General features: G+C 35.3%; 1 protein-coding gene and 1 non-coding gene across 2 annotated transcripts in view; one reads left to right on the forward strand and one right to left on the reverse strand.

Annotated features, from left to right (window-relative positions):
* Positions 1-19,493, reverse strand: part of nmo (serine/threonine-protein kinase nemo) — an 89,409-nt gene that overhangs the window by 17,757 nt on the left and 52,159 nt on the right.
* TRNAA-AGC (transfer RNA alanine (anticodon AGC)) lies at positions 16,211-16,283 on the forward strand. The gene has a single exon. It is a non-coding gene; the product is annotated as a tRNA-Ala (tRNA).

The following is a 19,493-nucleotide window of genomic DNA, read 5'->3' on the forward strand; positions in this document are numbered from 1 at the left end:
AAAATAGCTTTTCCATTCAGGCCTACAAAATGGCGCCTAGAAGTAGGCAAATTCCTATTGTCTCGCAATTGATAAACAACAAGCACGGAGACATATAGACACAAAATTAGCAAATACAAAACACACACAAAAAAGGTCAAATAACAGACGAGGAGAGTTTGGGGTTTTCTTTTTGGGGTCCTGGTCTGTGCTCGGTTTTCATTTGGTTTTTTTGGTTCATTTTGGGCTAAGGAGAAAATTAAGGAGCAGTCGCAGTAGTCGCCGTCGTACACCGACGACACTGAGGCGTCGGGCCAGGCTTTTGGAGAAAACTTTTATGATGCCATTGGCCATGGCTGTGTGTTAGTCAGCGTCCTGTTTTGTCTGGGACACAAGTCCTTGTCGTCTGTCTGCCCGAAGCTCTCCTTCCCTTTGATACAGAGGGAAAAATATTGACAACATTTGGTCATCAAATGTGGTTTATATTGAACTGACTTTTGGCTAATAAAATGTATTGAAATAAATGGAATAATCAATTAAAATTGATAAGCACATTTAGTGAAATGAGTTACGAAAGAATAACTTTCTGTTTATTGAAGTAATATAAGAAAATAACAATGTAATCAGGGGAAATACAGAAGAAAATGTTGGTGGAAAAAGGCATAGAAAAATATTGCTGGTGAAATGTTAATAAAACATGTAGGGCAACACACTTTAAGAACTATTTATTTTAAGCCAAAAGTTAATGGTATAAACAAATGGTATAACAAATTTACACACATTTATTATACTAAAAAAAGGAAACAAGGCGGAATGCACAAGGAAATGTTGCTAGATAAATATCTCCAGGACATGTTGATAAGATTCAATTATTCAAAAATTTAACATTAATTAAACCTAAATATAATACAAATTGACAAACATATTTATAGAACCCAGGTAGGTTAGAACTATGCTTCTCAATGGTATATATAGAATTTTTTATTATTTTAAACAAGAAATTTATTGAGGAATTTTGAGAACTTTCTCTTATAATGAAAATACATCTAAACAATCAAAATATATTAAAAAAAGTATATTTTTTACAGGTGTTAAGATCAAATAAATTTATCTCTGCTGATTTCCAAGACAGTCCGAGCGGATTAATGTTGTACATTTTAAAAATATATAATTGTTTAAATCAGCATAGACAATGTTTTATATTTTGTTTCTTTGCGTGCTAATTTTTTCCCCATTTTCCGCACTTTTCCAGGCCTTTAGCCCTGCAGAGAAAATATATATATTTTCATATATAAATATATATATTGTTATGGTCTTTGGTTTATTTTGGTGTCCCAAAAATTGCGCAGCAGCATCGCATGCCTCTACTGTTACCAAGAATAATTCCCTTTTCTCTACCCCATTTATTTGGGAATCTGCTTGTGCCATGTGATAAGTTGAGGGCCGTAAATCTTTTGGCCCTGTTAGTTGGCCGACGACAGTTAAGCGTTCAAAATTATGGCAAATTTGCTGCAGATTGAATTGGTTTGTGTAAGTCTCTCTCTGTGTGTGTGTGTGTGTGTGTGTGTGTGTTTGCGTGTGTTTCTCTGATTGGATGAGTCAGCAGCATCCCATTTGAGTGTAGCATACATTGGGGCGTTTTTTCCTTTAACACACACAGGCAGAAAGCTATTTGCATGTCTGAGTCTGTGGAAATGAACGAATATCATCGTCTAGGCACAATGTCAGCCAGAAGTGTTAATGATAATGAGCAACGAAACGATTATGCTAAAATGCAAAACAAAACAACGAGAAAACAGCAAAAATAAAGCCAGACAAATGGCAGACTCTGACTGAATAAAAGGAGATAATGACGCGTAGCAACAAAATGGTTGTTATGCAAAATGAGACATTTTGATATGTGAGTGAGTGATAAAATCATGTCCGGAAAGGGGAAATATAAATCAAAACAAATGCACTGAAACTGTTTGATTTTTAATGCAAAAAACAAACAAACATTAAGGGGGAAACTACCAATTATTCAATAGTTATTTTATGGAATATTATTAAAAAACATACTGATACCAAAGAAAATATAATTTCAAATTGTCTATTGTATTTATTGTCAAAAATACAAATAAAAATTATAAAAAGCAAGTAAGAAAGCTACAGCTTAAAAGTTTTGTGAACATATCTAACTCTCTTTGTTTCATTATTTTAAAACTTATAAAAAACTTATATTAGGCTTGGCAAAAGGCAGAAGAAAATGTGGCAAGCAGCATGTGGCAGCCAAAAATATTGTCAATGTTGCTAGGAACATGTTGAGCAACATCAATATGTTGCAGATGTTTATTATTAAACTTTACTTCAATTTTTAGAAAACCAAACAAATTTGCTGTTATATAAATTTACTTTAAAAAGAAATTCATAATTCAGAATATTATAAATACACCTTTTAAGGTTAAATTAATTTCATATTAACTTTAGAAATATTTACAGGAAAATAAACAATATTGTAAATCCCTAAATTCTTTGCCTAACTAAATCTTTTCCTGGAATAGTTCCCTAATTGACCCGATGGATGATGGCATCCACATCGAGATAAAGTCACACCCATTTAATATTTCATGGTCATCTATCAAAGTCTCTCTCGCCGTCGCTAGAGGAATGATCTGAAAATCAAGAATTCACTTTGTTTGCTTTGAATTGGGTTAAAATCAAAAATTGTTTACGGCTGGAGCCACAGAAAGCGAACAGATAAGACCACAAAATAAAACGAAAGAAAAGAAAAACATGGACAAATAAGTCGGATGCTGCGGAATGATAAAAGGCGGCAGACAGAGATGGGTATAGCTAGGCTAAACAGAGAGGGCCATAGCTAGGCTAGACAGAGATCGCATGACGATGATGGATGACAAAATGCAGGCACGTCCCGCTGTCCATTGTGGAGGAGCCCAGCATGTGTGTGTGCGGTGTGTGTGTGGTGTGTGTGCGGTGTGTGAGTGTCCCCGCTGGCCATCCCTTTTGATTTGGCCCCACCCCAAATAACGAATTTTCCCCCCATTTTCCCTTTACATCATTTGCTGCTGCAATTTTTGATGTTGCTTCTTCGCTGTGCTACGTTTCAATGCCAGTTAATGGGAAATCATTTATCATGTGCGTGTCTTCTTTGTCTAGAAAGGGCCCCCTATATATAAATCTATATAGTATATAGTATATATTCGAGGCGAAACAAAAAGTGCCAGAACTAAATGATAATTACCCGAGACATTGCACAGAAACGAGACCTAAACGCATCAAGAGAGAGAGATCAACAATTTATCATCAACTCTGACCCAAGGAACTCGCTCTGACCGTCCTTCAATTTGCCATGGCCTCTTCACTCTACTTGAAAATTTGTTATAGTTTCCCCCTCAACTCAATCCAAAAAATATCTGATTGATCGGAACCAAAGGAATAAAAATGGAAAAAAGAAAAACACATCTCCAATCTCCAGGTGCGCATTTCGTGTTCAAGTGCTTGGAATCGAATCGCATCAGAAGGGGTTAAGGGAAAAGCACAGCAGAGGGGCGAAAAACTCTGGCTGGAAAAGCGCCGGAAGCGCCAAAGGGTGGAAAAACTTGAAATTGCCATTTCGATGCTCACAAAGTTCTGTCGTCGCATTCTTATTTTATTTCTGCCATCTTCCTTTTCCGTCTCCTCTTTTTTTTGGGTGATTTTCCGCCGCAAACAAATTCAAATATCCTTTCGATTGACTCTTGGCCAGTTTGGAGATGTCCTGCCGGAAAGTGTTTTCTAGGTAAGCTATGTTTGGTTATAGGATATATATTCCTTTAAAGAAGAATTTTTTGATTCTTTAAAAGGGTTTTGAATAAATTTTAAAGAATAACACGAAAGGACGCTAATTTCGGCACGCCGAAGTTTGTTTACCATTGCAGACCGAAATTCGATCACTAGGAATTAATACAATATAAATTATATATATATGTTAAAAAACAGTAAAGTAATGCCTGCATTTTCCTCTATTTTTAACGATCGTTTGTATGGCAGCTATATGATAAAAGAGTCCGATTTTCATAACATTGTACACACAATTCTAGATTAATATATAATGGCTAATTACCAAACTTGATGAAAATCTGTTGAAAACTGGAAACTGTTACAAAAGTTGAAAGTCATTGTTTATTAGTGTTCAAAGTTAGTAACTGAACATACATACTTACTGGTCAGAGTTACTTACTGTTCAGAGTTACTTAAGGTTCATTGATACTTAGTGGTCAGAGTTACTTAATGTTCATTGATACTTACTGATCAGAGTTACTTACTGCTCATAGTTACTTATTGTTTATAGTTAAATTAAATATCAGCTCGCTGCTCCTCTCTGTCTCTCCCCCTCTCACTCTATGTTAATCGCTCTATGTTAATCTCTAGAGGCAACTGCTTCTCTCCCATGCACTCACACTCACTTTCTCTGCTCTTCTCTGCTCTGCTCTGCTCTGCTCTTCTCTGCTCTGCTCTTCTCTGCTCTGCTCGGGGACTATAAATAGAGGCGCTGAGGTCGCGCGCGCCTCAGTCTGTCCTAGGGGTACCTAGTGTTAACATCAATAGTGATGGTGCAAGTGATCAGCCTTCGACTTCAAAAATATGACGTGGCCAATGAAACACATCTGGATGACTAGGAAGAAGCTTACTTTGGATGAAGTCACCTAATCTTGGTCACTACACTGAATGGAAGTAAACAATGACGTGTCCTTTACTGCGGTAAGTCTTAACCATGACATTTATATTATGTATGAAGAAGCTATTGATATCAGCTATTGGTATCAGATCTAGGTCTAGACTATATAATCCAATTTATTTTCTTACTGGTTTGTTCCCCTTTACATACTTAGAAACTTTCAGATATTTTTAGATACTTTAAATATATATGTTAAAAATTGTAAAAGTTATCATTGTTTTTCTAATATTTTCCGAGCGTTCCTATGGCAGCTAAATCATAAAGTCGTCCGATCTGGCCGAGAGTGAGAGTATAAATAGAATTCTAACTGCAAAGTTTCATTGAGATACCTTCATTTATTTAAATTTAAAAATATGTTCTATGCTAGTTTTTAGTAGATTAAAAAAGCTGCATACTCAGTTTTCAAATTTAAAAAATTCAATTTTTTGTCAAATTTTGGCAATTTTAATGATGTAACCCCTTATAAAATTTTAAATTTTCGGAAAAATGTGAAAAATTTATTTTTCGACCGGACATGGCTAGAACGACTGAGCTTTTGATGCTGATCAAGAATATATATTATTTATAGGGTCGGAATTGATTCCTTCAATACGTTTTAGACTTCTGATTAAAATTATAATACCCTGTGAGGTTATGTGAAACTCTTGGAAATTTGTATAATATTAAAGGTCTTTACTAATAAAGTTAATATTTTATAATTTTACTAAAGAGGTATTTCCCATTCGATCATATGTATTTCTATATTACTTCCCTGAACATTCCTTTTGGATTCCTTAAGCAGCTTAAGCCGACAAAAAAACAACTTTTCAATGAGTTTTTGGGACTCGGACCTTGCCTGGGGCTCACATCTGCCTTAACTTTACATTTCATTCCTTTTTTCATTTTGATGCATTCTTTTTTATATATTTATGTATATGTTTGTATATATTACACAAATTGAACTCCTGTTCTTTTTTTCGGAGGCGTTGTGAGCCAGCAGCAGCATCATGTCAGTATCTTTCTCCGTATCGTTATATCCAAAGCTTGCATAATTTCATTTTTGATTTCTTCTGACACTTTGCACATGCTTTTTGAATAACTCATCACCTTGTGCACTCATCATATAAAAAACATTCTTTATTCTTGGCTCAACTCGGTCCAGACCAGCCACTCCTCCGCTGTCTTGGTCTTCATTTTCATCTCCAGCTTCATCTCCATCTCCAGCTTCTTCCTCCGCCCAGAAAAGCTGATCCATCCAAGTGAGCATTTGTGCCTTTGGGCCTTTAACTTCCTGCTGCTGCTGCCATCGTCGTCAGACTGCCTTTTTTCTGCTCCTACCAGATTTATTCGTTCATTGAACCCTCTCAGCCTCACTCTTACTCTGGTATTTTTAGCGTATTTACTGTATTTTTAAGCGCATTTTTATTTAATGGTTTTTGCCAGGAATAAATTCCAGCAAATCTCTAGCTAGCTCACATTTCACCATTTAATTCCTCAATTACTAATTGCACTTTGGCCATAATTATAGCCTCATTATATATGCCCTGTGTCAGCTGTTGAGGGGGTGGTGTTGGCCCTGCGTGTAAATTACTAATTCCTGCCACCGTTGTCCTGACACCGCTTTGATTGTCCCTGTCACTCACTACAGGTTGGTACATTTATCTATCTCTGTCCGGCAGGCATGGAAAGCTCTTTGTTTTCCCAGCGATGTGCTGAGCCAGCCAATTGTTGTGCTGATGTTGGCATTTCCCAGCCAGTGTCCATTATTTCGGTCGGTCACCGTCACAGAATAGAGCGAATAGAGGCTAACAGAAGTGCAAAATCATGCGGGTGGTATAGGTCACTAAAGTTTTTAAATAACTTATTAAAATATAAATAAATTGTATAAGTTATTCAGAAGTTAACTCAAAAAACCCTGGAACTCCAGCTCATAGATCTAGATTGGTTTAGTTATTTTATTTACTTTTAGTTAGTTAAAAGTTGTGAAAAGTATTATAGCTTTTGTCGGACAGTTTTTACTCGTTAAACATTAAGAACTCCAGCTGGCAGATCTAGAACGACCCTTTGTACAATAATACTCCCTGAATTAAATTTTCCCAAGTTGCTTTAAGATAAAGATCCAAAATGCATCTCCAACTGGATAATTCATACTAAATAAAGCATATTTGATCTATTTGCACATTGTTTTCATTTAAAGAATAACTTTACAATTTACATTTAAAATATAATTAAAAGTTTAACTAATGTTCTCAATCTCAAATCCTTCCCTACACTTTTGTCGCCTGTGCTGAATACACAAATGAGTCATGTTTTGGGCCAAGTTTTCCCCTGATGCCACCGACAGCAACTAATTCGCATGTTTCAACCATTTCACACTGTTATAATTATGGCAATGTATGCCAATAGCAGCAGGGAATTCTAATGCCTATATTCGCATATTCCTGAATTTTCTATTTTGTTGCGAAATACGCAACATTAATTGCAACATTTTCGCTATTGTTAATTGACTAATAACTTTTTGGGGTTGTACTTCTCTAGGGGAAAGTGGGGGTAGAAAATGGGAAAATGATTTTGGGGGGAAAACTGACACATACACGCACACACACACACACTAGCTAAAGCAATTAGGCTTAATTGAATTGGATTGTATAAATATATATATTAAAGCAACCAAAAAAACAAATATATACAACCAGGAATAGCTTTGAATTAGATTAGTTCGATGGGAATATTTACAGTGAGGAGTGTAAAAGAAGAACTAATAAAGAAGGGTTTATATATATATTTTTAAATATATATTTATTATTTTTATCTAAGAAAATATGTACATGTTCTACACATTTTTGGAAGAACGAAATCTTTGGGGATTTAAAATCTTTATGCTTCTATATTTTCTCAAGGAACTAAAGGTAATTAATTGATTTTCATTATGAAATGATAATATAAAGGATTGAAGTTCAATAACTTTTGATATTAACACTTTTCAGATCTTGTTAATCCCAAAAAGAAGTTCTTAGGTTGAATTGAAAGTGCCCTTTAATATATATCCTCTGTCAATACGTTATCTTAGGAGCACCTTGCACTATATGTGGCGGTATGAAAAGCTTGGGAAAAACCTAATCTCCGCTTTTCCGACCCCTCCTTACTCTCTCCTTCCCTCATCGTTGTCGTGTCTGTCCCTTTCTCCCATACTCTCCTCTCTGTATTTCCATTTGGTCGTCGTCTGCTTCAATTTATGCGCGTAATCAATTTTACAAATGGCCTGCAGGCTAAGGCAGGTGGTAGGCGTGGCATTTTCCGGGCGGAGAGAACGAGAGAGCGAGAGATATAAATTTATGCAATTTAGAATTTTCCAAGGGTGGGAAATCTGCCAGTATATACATATATATGTGTGTATGCTGGAGTGCAGTCAATGACTTTTACAGCCGAATGAAGCTAAAATCAATTAAAATCCATTTTGATTGCACACTTCCTCTTCAAAATCCGCCCACTATACATAATTCCATTTTTGGATTCAGATAAAAATTTCCCCCAAAAAAAAGAAAACAGAAGAACAGAAGTTCGCACTTAAGTAGGCTATGAAAAATGTGAACACATTAAAAATGTTCAAGGATTTGCCGGCGAAGCTAAAGCAAAACAATAGAGTCATTGTCAATGTCGTTAGCTCCGCTGCCGCCGCTTTTCTTTGTTGGCTTTTGAGAGTTTCTTGGCCATATTTCACTTTAATGCCAAAGAAACTGCCTGCTGCCTCCTTTTTCGGGATTTTTGGGGCCGCGGAATGAAAAATGACAACAGAGCGCCAAATTGCCAAAGACATTAAATGAAATATTTACGTACATATATACGAGAGAATACGCTGAAAGAGTGATGGTCCCGGAGGGGTAGGGATTAGGAGGGGCAGAAGGACATTTGGGCGGCGGCTTTAGCTTGAGGCGCTGTCATAATTTCATAATTTTTGTGTAATTGTTTCGCGAAAAGTGAAATTCTTGACATAGATTTATGCCTCTATTCGTTTGGCCGCTTTGAGAAATGACACAAACACAGGAATCTGACCTAATTGATGAAGGATACATATATAAATGTTTTGTACTCAATTACTACTTATCCTGGTATTCAGATTTTAAGGTTGTTTTATATGGCTTACCTAGAAAGAAAAGAGAATAGATATAATTATTAGTTTAGTTACTTTTTTAGGTTAATTATATTTAAAAGGGATTAAAATAATGCCTGTTTAATGATTTCTTGATGCATAAATCCTTTTCCACCTTAATATTTACTTAATTTCTATAGATTTGAGATATTTTAATTTATTTTCCATTGAAAACTGCTTCGTTTTCACCTAACAACTTCCACCTAATTATTCAGCAATTTATTAAGGTGAATTTTTGGACATTTTGAATAAATTACTTGTTTTGTAGAAACTTTAAGGGTCACGCTTTCCCGGTACTTAATCAGAGGTCACGGCAATGTCGCTAAAATGCCTAAAAAGTGAGCTCAAAGTTGTCGCAACCAATTATGTAAAAATCTGAGGGAAATTTAAATTTCATGTTGCCGTTTTTCCATGATGGGAAGACACGGGGGAATTCCCTTTTCCTTCACCCAGATTGATTATGACACTTTCCCCCAGACCTAAAACCCCCCTTAAAAAATCCAACTGCTGACGCAAATGCGCCTCAACATATGCAGCAAAGGGCTTTATGTAATGGAAAATTACCCCAAGAGGATCCGGGACAAGCAAAAAAAAACAGAATCAAATCGGCGCCAGATAGGAGAAACAAGTTTGCATTTGACACATGGCACAAAAAAAGAAAATGAAACCGAAATAACCAGAAAACAAAAAACTTTCGTTGCCACCCTCGGCGGGTGGGTGGATACAAAAATAATGATGATGACGATGACGATGGCGACGATGATGTGCCCTTGAAAGCCTTCACAGCAGCCCAAAAATTCTGGACAAGAGAGAGCCCGTGTGGGCGACCAGGCCAAAATCATTTCATTTCATTTTATTTCGTTACGTTACGTTTACGTTACGTTTTTGTTTGAAAGCAAATGCGGATGCGGATTTGTCCGCAAACAATGGGAAAAGCGATGCGATGCGGCTCCCGGTCCTGCGGTGATGGCCAAAAATAGCCAAAGGACAAAAGCATTGAAGGCAACAGTAGCTGCCACCGCCCATCGTCATATATATATAAATGTATATTCTGGGTTGATTAGGCTGCTAATGGGTAACAAAGGGATATTACACACAGGGTACAATGGGGTTATACCACAGATAGATTGATAAGGTTTAAGTAAAAATAGTAAAAGCCTTGAATATGACAAGAGAATTGAGTTTAATTAATTAATTACATATGATATATCTATAGATTCTCTTTTGTTTATAGTTAAGATCCTTATATTTGCTTTCAATTTAAAGATTTCAGCTAAATTTCTAATCAAAACAGTTCAAGGTTCAAGTTTCACCTAATTGTTGTATTTTAACAATTCAATATAATTTCCCTTCATTATAAACTCATTTAAACTAAATTTGTATATTTTATCATATTCAAAAACAACTTTCCAGGATATCAATTATGTCCAGTTTATGGTTAAAGCCTAATTTATTCCCTTTTCTTTTGTTGTCGCTCTATACTTAAGACCGTCATCAGCATTTTCTTATGGATGTTTCACCCCATGGCAATTTTGCATGCTCGAGCGATTCCTTGTTGTGCTTCGCATGTTTAATTTAGAAGCTTCTCTCTGTCTCTTTCTATTGCTTTCGACCCATCTCTTTCTATACCACCCACAGCTTCTCGACTTCTCAAAAAACATTTACATGTTTTGGGTTTTTTGGCCGCGGGGCCGAAGGCCGAAAAGGATAGTAGAGTCCTGCGCCGTCCATTTGAACGTTAGTCCTGAGTGGGCTTAGGATTGTAGAGAGCCAGAGTCCTTGGGCGCTTTGGGTTACTTTTAAATTAATTATGCGCTTAATTGTCTAATTATTGCACACAGTAACAACATGGAGGGAAAGGTTAAATAAACAAAAAAGGAAGTGGAAAACCGGGCTAAAGTTGTGGAAATAGTTAAAGTTTATAATTTCCAAAAAAAAAAGATATTTTTATCTAATTTAAGTGAATTAAATTACAGGGTTTGGGTTTAACGAATTACCAAAATGAAAGCTTAAAATCTCGACTGTAAATATGGAAAGAGTAATACCCAACACCTCTCAAATATATATATTTATAACTCCATTAAATCCCCCAGGACTTTGTCCCCACTCAAGGCATCGATCAAGGAAAATGTACTGGAATAAGACAAGACTTATCCTTCCCGGCTATTTATATTTTCCACCTGGCTGAGCTTTTAAGCCAATTCATTTGGCGCTTTCCACCTTTTCTCAGCCTTTTCTTTCACATTTTTATTTCATTTTCCGCATTTTCATTTTTGTACGCATGAGAAAGTTGGCCAAAAACAGATTTGCCAAAGAAAAGTTCAAGGTAACACCCGCACTCTCTCTCGCTCTCATTCATCTTCAGGTGGAAAAGCGTATGAATTTCCCTTGTGCATTTATAGCGCGGCAGGCTGCCTCATTAAAAAGGGGTGCACACAAAATGTAATAAAAGATGAAAAATAATAGAAAAAATTCTACTTGCGGCGTCTGTGAATAATTTGTTAAAATTAAGCCCTGCCCAAGGGCGTTGGCCAACACCCTCTAATGATATATCCGCTGCAGCGGGAAAGGAGAGTGAGGAAAAGTGAGCCTTGCCGTGGGTGACATAAAAATATTATAAATGTAAATGGCGAACGTCGTCGTCGCCGTCTCCGTTGTCGAGCACATTTCTCATGCGAAGAGAAGGAAAAACAAAGAGTCCTTTCAAGGATGCGGGAGTTAGACCTACATGTGTGTGTGTTGTATGTGTGTGTAGTTACTCCAAGGCTGGCAGACAAAGCGTCGTCGTGCGATAAAAAATTGCACGTAAGGGGAAACTTGCTTATGCAAAACGAGCCCCAAATAGATTATGTACTTAAGAGAGGGAAATTCAAATGGTTTACTTTTAAAAATATGTTTAGATCAAATCACTTGAGACAGTTTTGGGATAAAAATAAAGATAAAGACAGGTAAAAAGAAAAATTAAGGAGTCAATTTTAATGGTTTCAGGATTTTTAATAGTAAAACAAACATAACATTAGATATTATTTCAACATGTCAAAGTTTTTAGATAAAAGTAAAGATGAAGACAGGTAAAAAGAGAAATTAAGGAGTTAAGATTAATTGTTTTAATACATTTGAATTGTAAAACAAACATAACAAAACATATTTGCCAGATATAAAAAATAAACAGTTTCTTTCCAGATTTAAGTCAAATTGGTTTCAATTTTTATTAAATTTAAGTAAATAATTTAAACATTTTTTCACAATTAGCAACTCTCCTATCTTTTAAGATTCCTAAAACAACATTTTATAATCTAAACGTTGAGCTACTTTCACTAGAATTTACTTTGAAATTTATATGATTAAAGTTCCTGTGACAAAACGCAAACTCCCCTCTAAAATCAACATTTCATATCCTATCAAAACTGGGCACAAATTCAATATTCCCTTTGCCTTTTAGGTTTACTTTTTTTTTCTTTTCTGTTCGTCCTTTTTGCTTCCATCAGGAGAACAAACAAAGAAAGTATAGCCGACTATTGTGCGTCATGTCGCGTGGGTGCCTGCGTTGTGTTTCAGGTGGAACTTGTGTGTGTGTGTGTGTGTGTTATAAGCATGACAAGCTGTCATTGTTTTTTATGCCACGTCCTCGTTTCTGTGCCACCTTTTCTTAACACCCACCCACCCACTCACTCACCCCTTTCTGCTCATGACTTTATTCCTCTCAACAAGTTGCTCATACGCCACGTTGTACTAATAAGTTAATAGCTCCTCTTGCGCAGCTCTTTTCCCCCTTTTCCTTCCCTTTTTCATATATTTTCTTTCCATTTTTGCCCCAGCAGCGCAGTCACTTTCTCTTCTCCTGACAAATTGGAAAAAAGCCCCGAAATAAAATAGGATTTTGTACGTGTCAGAGAAAGTTATAACAATAGGAAAGGTTCAAGTGAGTAACAAAATATATGGCATGAAATTGCTAAAGCCATGGAAAATGCAATGGGGTGCGGAGTGTGCCTGCCTGCCGGGGAAAAACGGGGCCAAGATGGCTGATGGTTATAATCTAAAGACTTTTCCCCCAATACCAGCAACCGGCAACCGACAGCTCAAGGTCCCAGGTCCCAGGGTCTCCCCTTTTGTTCAGCTTTTCCTTTTAGCATCTTGGGCGCCTAATCCAACCCTATCATTGATGGGCGACGCTCTAATAAATTTCAATACTCGAAGGCGCAAACAATGCCACAACGATTTGAATGAAGTTGCCACTTTATCGAGAGGCGCACACATAAGAATATATATTATATTGCTCCTAGTCAGGATAACAACGAAAAAGGAAGACAGAAAGGAGAGGAAAAACCCTACGAGAACCTCCGGACTGAAAGGCTGTTCGCTGTTGATAAGCCACGTTATGCTACGATTTATCCTTTATCTTCTAGCTTGAGGTAGGTTTCGGTACGCAAAAGAGGAAAGGATTACATAACTCGTTATATCCCCAGCCTCACTTGCACATCTTTTATCAATAATTTATGAAAACACTTTTCATATTTATGACAGGCACGCGTGCAAATGTGAATATTTATAAGGAAAATATATGAGCAAACATCTTTTCCATTTCTATAACTCATCTAACTTACTCCTTTCATTTCTAGCTTGCTTAAATTAATCCATCAATTTATCAGTGTCCTGCTTTAATGCATTAGAAGGCAAGGACATGCCTGTTCTTGGATTTTATTATAAATTTAACACGCTCCCAAATGCTGTCATGATGGACAAATGATGAGCATTTAATGATAATCGTCAGAGATAATGATGTCCTTGCAAGTAATGCTAAAATCAACTAAAAGCGGGTAAGGATATTCAGGACATTAAGTTAAGCCAGCAAAAAAGAACAAAAATGAAAATGTTTGCCTATTAAATATGCATGGGACAAACTCTGATTTTTCTTTTTCACTTCCACCACACAGAATTTTCTATATGTATTTTTGATTAGCCTTCTTTTTTTGTTTTGCTTTATTTGTTTGTATAAAAATATATTTGCACAAAAATTTTTGTGCATTTTTTTAGGTCTAATAAAATTACCATAATCAAATGAAAAAGCAATTCACATTGAGTAATATTTTTTGTTAGAAATAAATTTACAATTTCCCAATGGAAATACTTTATTCAAATTGCCAGCTATCCAATTAATATTTGCTTAATGGAACGAATGTATCTATATATGTAAATTAAAATTCTAAACAATAAATAAATAAATATTTTAATCTTTTTTATCGCAATTACTAATATAGAATAATTAACAAATCAAATTGGAAAACTAGGCCTAATATAATTGAACAATTTCTTCACGTATAGTTGACCACGCCTTTTGAATAATTTTAATTTATTTGGGGAAAACTTTCACGCTTTCCAACCATTTCCTACCCTTACCCTTGGTTCCTGCCTTTTTTGGCAACGCTTTTCCTGTAAACTGACCCATTATTTTTCCATCCCACTCAAACCATTAACCCCTAACTGACCCTATTACACTTATTTGTTAGTCTAAAAATATGTACATATTTTTTCACATTTCCCTATTGCCGCTGATGACATTTATTCTGGCACGCGATGTCAATTAGCATTCCCAGTTGAAATATATTGCTGATATGCGGAAAACAAACTAAGAAAAATGTTGGTGTGAACGACTGAGTAGGAATTTTGTATAAAAAAATCTTTTTTCCTTTTTTATTTTTCCCTTTGTTTATACCACCATATCATGTGGGAAACATTTTCTATTTACTTTTGCATATTGCATTTGGCATTTTCCTGGCCTGTTGTGTGCACCACCTGCATGACATGTCCAAAAGTCGGAAAATTTACGCGCCTGTTAATTGACAAAGGCTTGTGGGCTAGATTTTTCGCCAGTGGGACTACTGTGCGTATGCGTAATATGAGATATATGGAGGGAAAATGGGAACAGGAGCGATAGACCACAAATCTCAAATGTCAAATGGCTTGAGTGACATTTGTATTGATTAGTAAATGCGATTAATCATGGCTTTTGTGTGTAGTGTGTGTCTGATTTTTTATTTATGTGTGTTGCACGTTTAATGGGTGTAACAAGGAGGCATATATATTATATGCAAGTTGTATAAGAGATAAAAAATTAAGCTAGGATTTAAAAGAATTTATTTTGAACTAGTTATTTACTAGGTTTATAAAAAAATATACAATGAAATTTAGTATTATATATTTATTTTACTTCAATAAAAAACTCTTTCCTTTAAGCATTCTGCTTATAATTCTCAATTATTAATTCTGGACTACCATTAAAATGAATTTTTGGTTTCAAAGCTAGCATTTTAGTTTTATTTATACTGTTTTTTTATCATCTTTTATTTATTTATCTTTTATTTATTTATAAAATTACTTAAGATAAATCTTTCCAATATTCGTTTCCCTCAAAATTCCCCGAACTCGGCCACACATCTGTTGTTTCTGTTGCATTAATCAAGCAAATGTTTTCATCAAAAACCGCATAAGGCCAATTTGCCTTCGGGACATTAAATTAACTTGACCGCCTGCTGCTGTTGGTGTTCTACCAACTTGTGCTTCGACATCTTGATTATCACACGATAATGACGTCACACAGTGACCCATATTGAGCTTGAAAGACTAAAAAGTTTCATTCCAATATTGAAAGTAAATGGCCAACAGCTGCTGCAAATAGTTAACTCACACAACAGCTGCGGAAAGAGAGATGTGTGTATAAAAAAAGAGAGGGAGAGAGATGGAAAGATACAGAAAACACGTTCGACACGTTCAGCAAAACTAAGACTAAACGCAAGTTGTGACCTAAATTCGCTCAAATAAATATTATTATGCTCCTCCTTTCCCATCTAACACTCGTCTTCAAAGCAATCTGAATCTGTATCGCTCTGGCATATTTTTCCAGCTCTTGCATTTTCCCTACTAATTAGCCTGTAATTGAGCACTTTCCAAATGACGCAATAAATTTTTGCTTTTCTTTTTTTGGTTAATTAATTAGCTAATCATAAATGTAAGAAGAGACTTGAACATAACTAATCAGTGCCAGTGGCAAGTAGAGAGAGGGATTAAATAGAGATAAGGGTGATTAAAAAGGGGGAAAACAGACAAAAAGAGAGAGGGAGAGATAGAGATAGATTGTGTGTGTGTTACACAAGTGTCAAGTTCAGAAAAGCTCGCTTGTCTAATGCTCCATCAGCTGACTTGGGCGCATTTCCTATTTATTTATAGATAAGCCAACCCACAGAGAGCAAGCAAAAGCAAACAAAACTACGAAAATGATATCAAAAGAAAACTAGCGATCGCTACAACTATTTTATACATATCTCTTTCTCACTTGATATAGTTTTCGATTGTCTTGTGCTTCGATTTAGCACCTGAGGCACCCACGAGGGGATGTAGCTCAGATGGTAGAGCGCTCGCTTAGCATGTGAGAGGTACGGGGATCGATGCCCCGCATCTCCAACTGGTAATTTTTTATATCTATTTATTTTTTACTATTTTTATACCCTTACAGGGTATTATTAGTTAAGTCAGAAGCTTGTAATGCTGTGAAGAAATCATTTCCGACCCTATAAATCATATATATTCTTGATCAGCATCAACAGCCCAGTCGTTTTAGCCATGTCAGGTCGAAAAATAAATTTTCTGAATTTTTCCGAAAATTGAAAATTTGATAAGGGGTTACATCATTAAAATTGCCAAAATTTGACAAAAAACTGAATTTTTTAAATTTGAAAACTGAGTATGCAGATTTGTAAATCTATTAAAAATTAGCATAGAACAGCTTTCTAAATTTAAATAAATGATTTTTTGGTTTAGTTATGAGGTTTTTTAACTATGATTTTTGGGTAAAATTGTCTGTTTTTATACCTTTTTGCGGGTTTTTATAATTTTAGTCAGAAACGTATAACAGCATCAACAAACGCAGTATGCAGATTTGTTCGTGCCATAGAAACTAGCACAGAAAACCTTTCCGCATTAAAATGAATGCAATTTCGGCCTAATTATGATGTCCGAAAATCATTGATTTTTCTCAAAAATGTTCTGTTTTTATACCTTTATGAAGAATATAATATAAGTCAAAAGGTTGTAACGCAGTGAAGGAGCCATTTCCGACCATATAAACCATATTCTTGATCAGCATCAACCGCCCAGTCGTTCTAGCTGCAAACTGCAAGAATAGATAAACTTTGGCTTCCTGAAGTTATTTTTCTTGCTTGTTGTTAAATAATTATTTAAAACCATTTTCTGATAAAATACTATCTAAAACTTCCAATGTATATCATCTCAGAAATTTTGAATTAATTTGGTACAACTATATGATTTTAGTTTCCATTTTTATAAAATCATTTTGCTCATCAACAAAAAAAATCCTATATTTTTTCACAAACCCCCTTTAAAGGAATATCCATCGATTTCCCCCTATACATTTCTTTTAAAGCTCCTCTCTCCCATCATTATTTACAGACAACCCAAATTGTACTTTTCTGTGAAATCTGAAAAAAAAACCGCATTTCAGTTGAGGGTTCTCAGTTTTCCCAGCACTTGAGTCAAGGACAAAAGACCTTAAAATGGACGCACTGCAGCATTAAAAATAAGAAAGAAAAGAATAAAAAAAAGAGTATAAAATTGAACTGGAAAAAATGTAAAGATAAAAAGTGCTGGGGTAAAAGCAACGGAAAAAGAGAAATCACGAATGCGTCATAAAAACTTTGCACATCAATGCGCCCAGCGAGGAAAAAGGGCTAGGGTAAGGAAAAGGGGGCGTGGCAGGCATATAGATAGCGGACGCGGCCATCAGCAGCCACTTTTAAGCCAAGCATCTAGCCAACAAAGTCCTGGGCAAAAAAATGAAATATATTAAAAGAAAAACCTATTTACAGCTAGAGCTAATATAATAGCATTTGTAGGTGAAGATGGTATTTTTGCTATTATAAATATATAGGATGTATAGAGATAATATATTTATTAGAGCAAAGAATCAAAAGATTTATAATAATAATATTATAATTATTATTATATATAAGAAAATATAGGAGCCAGTGAGAGTTCTATATCAAAGTTTACAAAGCGAATAGCTATATTAATTAAATCTAAATAGCTTTTATTTGTATTGAAGATTTTTTATAGCAAAAGGTAGAAAACTTTGTTGATTTTCAAGGTTATCACAATAGGTTTTATCAATTTTAGTAACTTACTTCGAAAAATAAAGTTCTGTTTTGAATTCTATATTGAAGAAAATATTTTATAATGAAAAGTATATTTTATAAAGAAAAGTTTATATGTTTTTCCTATGAAACAAATAGTTTTTTCCTATAAAAAGTATAACGTTTTTGTCCTATGATAAGTATCAATAATTTCCTATGAAAAGTATTTGCTTTTTCTACAATCTTAGCACCTCAAAATATTTTCATACATTTTCATTTCAACTAGAGCTATTGTTTCCACCGCTTCTGTAATATAGAATGTTATATAAATAAAAAAGAAAGAATTCGCTCCTGCTGTTTGGGCCAAGATGCGAAAGAAACCACTTGAAAAATCCAGTGCACAGGAAAAAAAGTGAGCAATAAGAGGAGACACTGTGAAGTGGACTGGATGGGGTGTCGGTTCTCCAAAAGGCTAACTGACCAAATGGTTTGGGTCAGGCCCAAACCAGGGGGAGAACGTTTTTATTGCAACGTGCCAGAGAGCATGGTCCCCGGTTGCAATCGCTATATATATATATATATGCGTGCTATATACCCGGCAGCCTCATTTGTTGATGGATTAGTCAAAGTGCAGCCACAGGGGGGGAAATGGGAGAGGGGGCCAAAAAGGGTGGCTACAAAAAAAGAAAGAAAAACCGAAGCAAAAACCGAGGAGCAGCAGCAGGAGCATTTCCTCATTTGCCTGTGGCAATGCAATTTTACTGCTGCAGTTTTGCGGCTCCTGCAGTGCACCAAGGAGTAAGAGCCAGAAGAGGATGCCCGCCTGCTTGGCCACATTTTTGCTGCTCATTTTGGCATCATTAAAGCCTTCAGTTACCGCATTTTTTTCCTTTTGCCTTCTTTTTTTGTTGTCTCCTTTTTGGCCAGCACGCACACAGACACAATTTTGATTGATGATTGAATGCAACAACGGCAGCAGCGCCAACATCCAACATCTGATGAGCAACAGCTGCTTAATGATTGAGCGAAAGGCGCAAAAGGAAGCGAGCTTAAAATTGTGAAGGAATCATCTTTTGTGGCACTCTACTTGAAACTCATTATATACACACGTTCACTTTTATATACTATAGAGTATTTTGGTAGTAATTAAGTTTAAACACAGCTTAGTCATTGTCTAAAAGTTTGTGACTCAAGAGAGAGTTAAAAACAGTTGGTAAATTGATGTGATTAAAAACTATAAGTGGGGATGTCTTTAAGAAAAATACAAACAAATTGAAGCATTCTAATGCAAGATGATGAAATCCTAAAATATAAATTAAATGATTAAAGTTCCCAAGTTGTTCACTAACAATTACTACTCCTTCTTGTAAGCTTTAAAAACTTGTCAATAAATTTAACAATATCTTTATTTAAAATTTCTCAAGAAAACATATATATTTATTATCACATTCTTGTAGCTTTTGTTTTAAAGGAATTTCATTTTTTGTAATACTCATCCGTTGCCTTTGGGTTTGTTTTGATGTAA

This window comes from Drosophila serrata, unplaced genomic scaffold (assembly GCF_035046125.1).
Source record: "Drosophila serrata isolate PLE 108 unplaced genomic scaffold, ASM3504612v1 contig_272, whole genome shotgun sequence".
Classification (NCBI taxonomy): domain Eukaryota; kingdom Metazoa; phylum Arthropoda; class Insecta; order Diptera; family Drosophilidae; genus Drosophila; species Drosophila serrata.